Here is a 7,795-nt window from a genome sequence, read left to right on the forward strand (position 1 = left end):
ACCACAGGACAGCCTTTCCAAACACACCAGTACTGACTGACTGGAATGATAGATAAATCCAAGTCTCCACTCATGCTTTACCTTGTTCCAGGAAGGGCAAAGCACAGATTTCCCCTTCTGCTCTGCAGCTGTGGCAATAGCTCTGTCCCTGCCTCCTTGTCCCCAACCAGCTCTGTCTGCTGACCCTACCCAAGCTGTCCAGGTTTTGGTGCTCATGTCTGCTCATTGGTGCTGTGTTGCCCTCCCAAGCCAGCTCAGGTGTCACACAGGCTGCTCTTCAGATTTCATTTGAGTCAATCCCAGTGTGCTTGGGAAGAAAAGTTACCCATTTTGGTGCAATTGGTTACAACAGGGGAAGCCCCAGTACTGTAATGCAAATAGCTGGAGTTGTCTACATCAAACAAACATGAGAAATTGTGGAAAACCAGAGATCTATCCTCTAGATATCTTTAAGTATTTTACTACTTAGCTGTGTCAGTCTCAAAGCAGTAATAAGTCGTGCTAAAGTCACCAGCAACCTTCAGAAGCACCCCTAGGCCAATATTTAGGAGCTGATTTACCAACATGGAAAGCTACACTGAAAGATAGACATGAATCCAAATAATTCACAGTCTAGAGTAATTCTGACCAAGCTCTGCAGACACCCAGTTTGGGCTAACAGGATTCAAAGTGGCCTCCTACACCCATTAATATCATGGAGATTGTCATTAGGGCTTCTGAAACCCACAACAGAAATGATGATGGCTGACCTTCAGGAGCTCTTGGGGAAAGGGTCTAGAGGCAGAGAGGCAGGAGAGTTGCTGCATGACCCTTTTATTGGGCTCTCCTAGGGGAAATTTCTATTTTGCATGGCACTGTATTATTATGCTCTGCAAACACACTCTCTGTGCCTTTCCAGTGTTAAAAGGAAACATTTGGATTCTATCAGCATCTGACAGTGCTGGTTAAACTGATGCTGGTACTGGGATTTGAAACACTTTGTTCAGCATTTTGGGTAATATAATACTTAAGCACATCTCCAAGAAAGCTGTATTGCCCCATGTGCTAATTCACTTGGCAAGAGGAAATAATAATTAAAAAAAAATTTTTTTATTAAAAATCAGGCTACTCTTCAAACCCCTAACTTGTGCCCCAATACCATTATCCTGGAAATATTTAGATTCTGCTGGGATACATTAGCTGCTTGTTGAGGGTATGTGCATTAAAAAAATCAATGCCTCTTCCATTTGAGATAATTTTTATGATCATACTTCTGCCTATAAAAACCATAATAGGTAAATTCCCCAGGCACCCACCTACCCCACTATCACTTGCAGATGAAAGGAGAAATTTATATATCTACCCACTGCTTTGTGTATTTGCCTCATGTAATTCCAGAACTACTTGAAAATCTCAAGATGAGAGGCTGGATTCAGTAAAGAGCCCTTCTGCAAATACATAAAGATGCTGACAGTTGATTCACTAAATCCAGTAGAAAGACTTTCTGTGAAACACTGCAAAGATTTTGCAGGTGTCAAAGCAAAGGACAATGAGAAGTTCAACTCATGAGATGCAACTTTTGGAAATACACAAAATCAATGCTTCTTAATTGAAGAACAACTAATCTGAAAACTTAAATATAAAAATTAAATATTTGTCTCTTGATCTCGTCCATACATTGTGGGTAAGCACAGGAGACAACACAGGAGCCAATTAACAGCTTAACAGCAATAACAGATATAAATTTGATCTAGCACATTCCAATCAAATCTGCCATCATCTGTCATCACCTTGGAGTCCAACACTGGGCACCAAAAAGGACTATTATGGTTTCACCCCAGCCATTAACTGTGTACCATGCAGTTGCTCACTGGTGGGATGGGAAGAGAATTGGGATGGTAGAAGTGTGAAAACTGATGGGTGGAGATAAAGAGGCCTTAATCATCGAAGGAAAAACCATGCACACAAGCAAAGCAAAGCAAAGCAAAGCAAGCAAAGCAAATCAGGGAATTCATTCACTGCTTCCCACTGGCAGGCAGGTGCTCAGCCATGCCCAGGAAATCAGGGCTGCAACATGGGCAATGGTTACTGGGGTAGGCAAACTCCATCCCTGCACTGATCAAGTCTCCAAAGCTGTATTGCCACCTCATGTCACCATGGAGGTGACACTCCAGGCCCAGCATTCCCATGCAGGATGCTGTCACTGTCACAGGGCTGGAGGCTCTCAGCAGGACATTGCACTGACCCTCCCCTCCCTCTCCTCTCCAGTGGAGATCTTCCCATGCCATCCTCTGCCAAACTTCCCCTCCTTTGCACCTTTGCACAGAGGTGTTCAAATGCCTGAAGCTGGGCAGTGTTGTGCCAGAAAACGTTGTGCTTCAGCTTTCCTTCCAGGGCAGGAATTTTGCAGCTGAAGCAAAGCAAAAGAGGTGGGATTTTTGCTATATTAAACACTGTATTGCCTCACAAACTGGATTTAACCACAACATAGTGTTTATCAGCCCCATTTTATTTCTATGATGGGTGCTGCACACATTTGTAGTAAAAAGACGTTCAGGAAATAAATAGCAGGGTATGAACCTCCAGCACATCAAGACCTTTGCTGCAGTGATATTTTCTGCTCATTTATCTTGGTGTGCAATTTGTTTAGAACAGTAGTATCAGTAAGTGACTATCTGATTCTCAGATTATTTGGTCAGAACTTTGTCTCATTTTCTATCAACAAAATATTCCTGGCCATGTACCCATACCAGTGGTACCCTTCAGGTCTCCTAGCCTGGCTGGGGGCTGTGCTGCCAGCACTCAGCCTTGCATGGCTCATCTCCAACACAACTCACCCAGAAAGTGCCCAAACTGGGTTTTAAAGCCTGCTTTGCAGTCTCAGTTAAGGCTCATAACCATTTCAATCCAGTGGAGAAATCAGCACTCCCTCTCACCCATTTTACAGCTGAGAATGCCACATCCTTTTTTAAACATTTTATCCCGCAGTGACTCTGCAAGGCTGGTGGAATTTCCTCTGCTTTTTAGGGACTTACAGAGCCCTTGGTGATACTTGGTTTGGTTCACATCTCCTCTTCTGACAAGTGCAAACACTGAAGGCCAAGCACAGGATCTGGCACTTGGCCTTGTTGAAGTTCATAGCCCATCAGAGCCCCTGAAAAGGAGGGTGTTCCTGCCCTCAAGCAGATCATCATTCCCTCCTAACTTGGGGTCATCTGTAAAATTCCTGAGGGTGCAACCAATCCCCTTCCTGGAGGTATTTAGAAGACATGTAGATGTGGTGCTTAGGTCATGATTTAGTGGTGGACTTGCTAGGGCTAGGCTTATGGTTGGACTTGATGATCTGAAAGGTCTTTTCCAACCTAAATTATAATTCCTATCCATTCCCAACTAAAACTCTGAGAGCCTCAATTCCTCCAACACTCTTTTAGATATGTTGTCTATGTTGTGTAGTGATGGTTAACCAAATTTTATGCCTTTTTTTCCCCACAACAGAAAGTTCAAGTCTTCTTCAGAAGACAAGTATTCTGTTCCATAATTAGTAACATCCAAAGCACAGAAATCTGACCCATCCCTCCTACTGACCCATCCCTCTTAAAGCATTCTAGAAATAAGCAGTGAGTATATATAGATACCTATTGCTTTAATTTTTTTCTCTTTCCTCTCCTACAGAGTCAAGTCTTAACTAATGTTTACTCATCATACACAAGTAACAGAACAAGTTTTGGTTGTATGTAAAACCTGCATAAAAATTAGCTCAAGACCAGGGCAGATAGAGAAAATAATAACACTCTTGAAATAAAAATCAACAAGAAGATCCTTGATGAATTCATCTTTCAAAATATCACTGATGCACCCAAGAAATAACCAAGAAATCTTCCCCTTCCCACAGGCCTCCTGTGGTTTGTTTGAATATTAACTCTGAACAGAAATCTCATTCCCTTCTGCTATAATACAATTAATTCAGACCAACTACCCAGTGCCAAATGATTAAAAAAATTAAACACTTACCACCTCATCAAACTGCCACAGAATTTGATTCTCTGTCTCCAAGACCATCCTTGCCCACCATGAGTTCATCTTCAGATGCTGAAATGCATTGCAGTTTCTGCCTCACACAGAAGCTGCCTGTCCACAGCAAGGTTCTGTTTCCTGAGTCACTTTTCAGCTGTTTTCAATCACTTCCCTTTGCTTTAGAGAATCACCAGCTGTATCCCAAGAGCCCTTATTTATTTGAGATATTTTTTTTTTACTCTCTAGGGCAGTTTTTTTCACCTGTTCTAAGCTGAAAGGCTGCTTGAATCTTTTAGGTGGAAAAAAGTTTCCCCAGCCCAGCTTGAATTGTGTTCATTTGTAACCCAATAGATTTTAGGTAATATTTTGAGAGGTTTTTTATTATTTTTTCATTTATACTTGCTGTGCTTGTTTGAATGCTATTAAAACGAACAACCAAACCAAACCAGATCAGGTTGCTTGTGACATCCTACACAGCACCTCTTTTCCTACAAGTCATTTGCAGGCCTAGGACTAAGAAATGCCTGTCATACAATGTGCACTTTCAGGCATAGGCACCCTTTAAAAATTGTACCCTACAGAGGCCAAGGTCAATGCCTGTTCCTGACATGTGAGGCACCTGGCTCAGCTGAAACAATTTTAAATTCCTCTGGGATTTGCTTCTAGGAGAATTGTCTGGACATGTTGACAGTGCTGAAATGGCCCTTTCTCTTTGGTAAGATGGGAAATTCATTCTCAGCATTGTGACATTTTCCATTAACTGTGGTCTGATTTGTTGAAGATGCTGTGCATATGCTGAAGGAATTCTGCTGTCCTGTTTCCCTTGTCATCTTTTAAAAGGCTGCCAGATCTTTTAAATTACAAATTTCCATGTGAAAGCTCTAAACATTCAGTCCAGTGAGGGACAAGGCATTTTGCAAAACTGTTCAGACACATTGGCTTAAATCTGCTCCTGAGCAAAAGAGGGGGGAGCTGAGCTCCTGCCATGTGCCTGAACCAGCCCCAAGCCCTGGGTCCTGCTGGATGAACCTCCAGGAACTGGGAGTCCTCAGGACCTGACAGCTACACCAGGCTGAGCCAAGTGTGGGGATAACCCCAGGAGAACACATCTGGATCTTTCATCCTGCCATCCTCTTCAGTCTTTACTGCCCTACAAATGCCCTAACACACAACAGAGTTTATGCTTGGCCTTGGTGGATGCTCCACCCAAGACATCCCTCCAGCTCCCACCACCTCAGCTTTTCGACCCAGAACAGCTTCTGCTGTAATATTTACACTTTCCCTGTGGTAAGATTTTTTTTTTCATTGTCTGAACCCCTCATCAAGTACTTTTATCCAAAAATTACCCCGTGGTGTGTCCTGAAACAGATTACTGATGCAGAGTGACAATGACTGAGCAGACACAGACTCAAACATTCCTCTCCTTGCAGCTCTGCAGCTCTTGCCCTTGCAAGGCCCTGCTGGGCAACAAGCTGACATGACATCAGAGAGCTCCAAAGCTTTACAGGAAACTGTGGTATGCTGTGATTCAGCCCTGTCACCTGCTATACATGGCTGAGACATCTCAACAGCTTTAATTTTGCCTCTTGGGAGCAGCTGAATATGGCTTGGGAACAGTGAGTTTTAGAGAGGAGGTGCTGCTGTGTCGTGTCCATTGCAGGAGAGGCTGCAGCAGTACAAGATCATTTAACAGAGTCTCCAAATTCACCAGGAACCAGACCTCTCATCCTCTGGAGGGGCTAACAATGACCTTTAATGACCCACACAAATTAATCTGACAGTCTTTCAGATTCAATCTTACAGATCTCAGTCCTGCATCAGCACCCCCTCTGTTGTGCATTTCTATCCAAGGAGAGGTGGCCTGGCTGCTATGCTGCAGAGAGAAGAAGGTCTCCTCCATCCCTCCCCAAGCAGTATCCAAGATGAAGCCTTGTGATGGGATGCCCCTGGACGCTGGGTTGCTTTCTGTCCTCAGCAACCTCAGTGAATGATTTGAGTCCACTCTGCTGAGGGTTTTGTTGAGACTGTGAGTTCCTGGGTGGTGGTGTCCTACCTGGCTAGGATGTATGGACTGGAGGTTCTCCATCACATCTCTGTCCATGAGGTAGCTGGAGAAGTACTGCCAGCTCTATCACCCTGTGTTTAGGATGCCTCACTCTGCTGACCAGGTGTTATGTTTTATTCCAAGGAAGCAAAAAGGATTCCTTTCCCTGCATGCCAGTGTTGAAATAGTTGATGATGAATCCAAAATTATCTCTGCCAGCTTGATGTATATGCTGTCATTTAACCAGCAGATCCAACCTGTCACTCAGCCCCCATGTTGATTTCACCTCATCTGACCTCCAGAAATCCTGGACTATTTTGGAGCTGTGTTCTCCCAGCCCCCCTCCTGCTCTGTCTGTGATGCCTCAGCCCCCAGCATCCCAGGCTGGCAATGTTGGAGAGAGAAGGGACAAATCTAAGTATCATTCCTGTCTCTATTTTTCCTAAGCTTGGGTGTTCCTTGGTTCCTCAGCACTGGTATGTTTGAAGGGAGGGTAAAAGACATGTCCCAGGCACCCAGGACTGAAGGCAGAGATAGGATCCCACCTAGGCCACAATGAGCTGCTTGTTTTTTTCCTGCTCTTCCCACTTTCCATGAGAGATTTGACAGCTCTGAGGGCATCACAAAATCATAGAATGGCTTAGGCTTAGGTTGGAAGGGACCTTAGAGATCATCTGCTCCAACCTCCCTTCCATGGGCAGGGATGCCTCCCAGCTAGACAAGGATGCTCAAGAGCTCAACCACTCTGGCCTTGAACACTTCCAGGGAGAGGGCATCCACAGCTTCTCAGGGCAGTCTGTTTCAGTGTCTCACCCTCTTACTAAAGAACTTCCTAAATTTGCCTAATAAGCCTAATAAATTTGCTAAATTTGGATATTAGGCTTAGCAAGCAGGCTAAGCAGATTTTTCCAGGGCACACTTAGACCTCCTAAGTTTCTTTCAACTTCCAGCATACAAGCCCAGAGCCTGATCTATTTCCATCAGAAATGGTCCCTGTGTCACAGCTGTCCCCCAGCACAGGCCAAAGGCTGCACTGAGCCTGCAGGATTATCTGTACGCTTCCAGCTCTGCTGGGGGGGTGTTGGAGACTGTGTTCTAGCACAGCACAGAGAAATTACACCTTTAATTATAATTAATTTAGATAATAAATGTATATAAATTTATAATATATAAAAATTATGCCTTTAAAATTATCTTCTCAGGCAATGTAACAACTGGAAGCAGCGAGCAAGAGTCAGTACCATCTGTTTGGATTACACAGCAACACCAGAGCCAGCCTTCTCCTGGCAGCCACATGAGATGCTGCGCCTGAGGCCATTGCATTAGCCAGGTCAAACAGGGCCTTGTGCCACCCTGCTTCCCTCACACACCAGTTTAGTTTTCCCAGTGACAATTACACCAGCGTGTTGCCTAACTGAGGGCAGCATTTGGTCCATAAATTGTTTGCCTGCCCTTTAATCTGTGCTTTTAGCATTGTGTAAAAAAAAAAAAAAAAAAAAAAAAAAACCAAAACAAACAAACAACAACCAAAACCCAATCTACCAACTGGAGTGCTGGTGGTTGCAAAAGATCATCTCCTATAATTACCCTGATTGTTTACTCTGTGCTAACGTGTCCTGAGATGCTGAGCAGTACGAAAATGATTGATACACCCCAAAAGCATAAATGGCAATTTGGGGATTTCATCACATGCTGAGTAAGAGGGAACATCTGTCACAATTTAATGCCATCCCTCCCTCTGCTTCTCTGTCCTGTTGA

Source organism: Heliangelus exortis, chromosome 4, assembly GCF_036169615.1.
Source record: "Heliangelus exortis chromosome 4, bHelExo1.hap1, whole genome shotgun sequence".
Lineage (NCBI taxonomy): Eukaryota > Metazoa > Chordata > Aves > Apodiformes > Trochilidae > Heliangelus > Heliangelus exortis.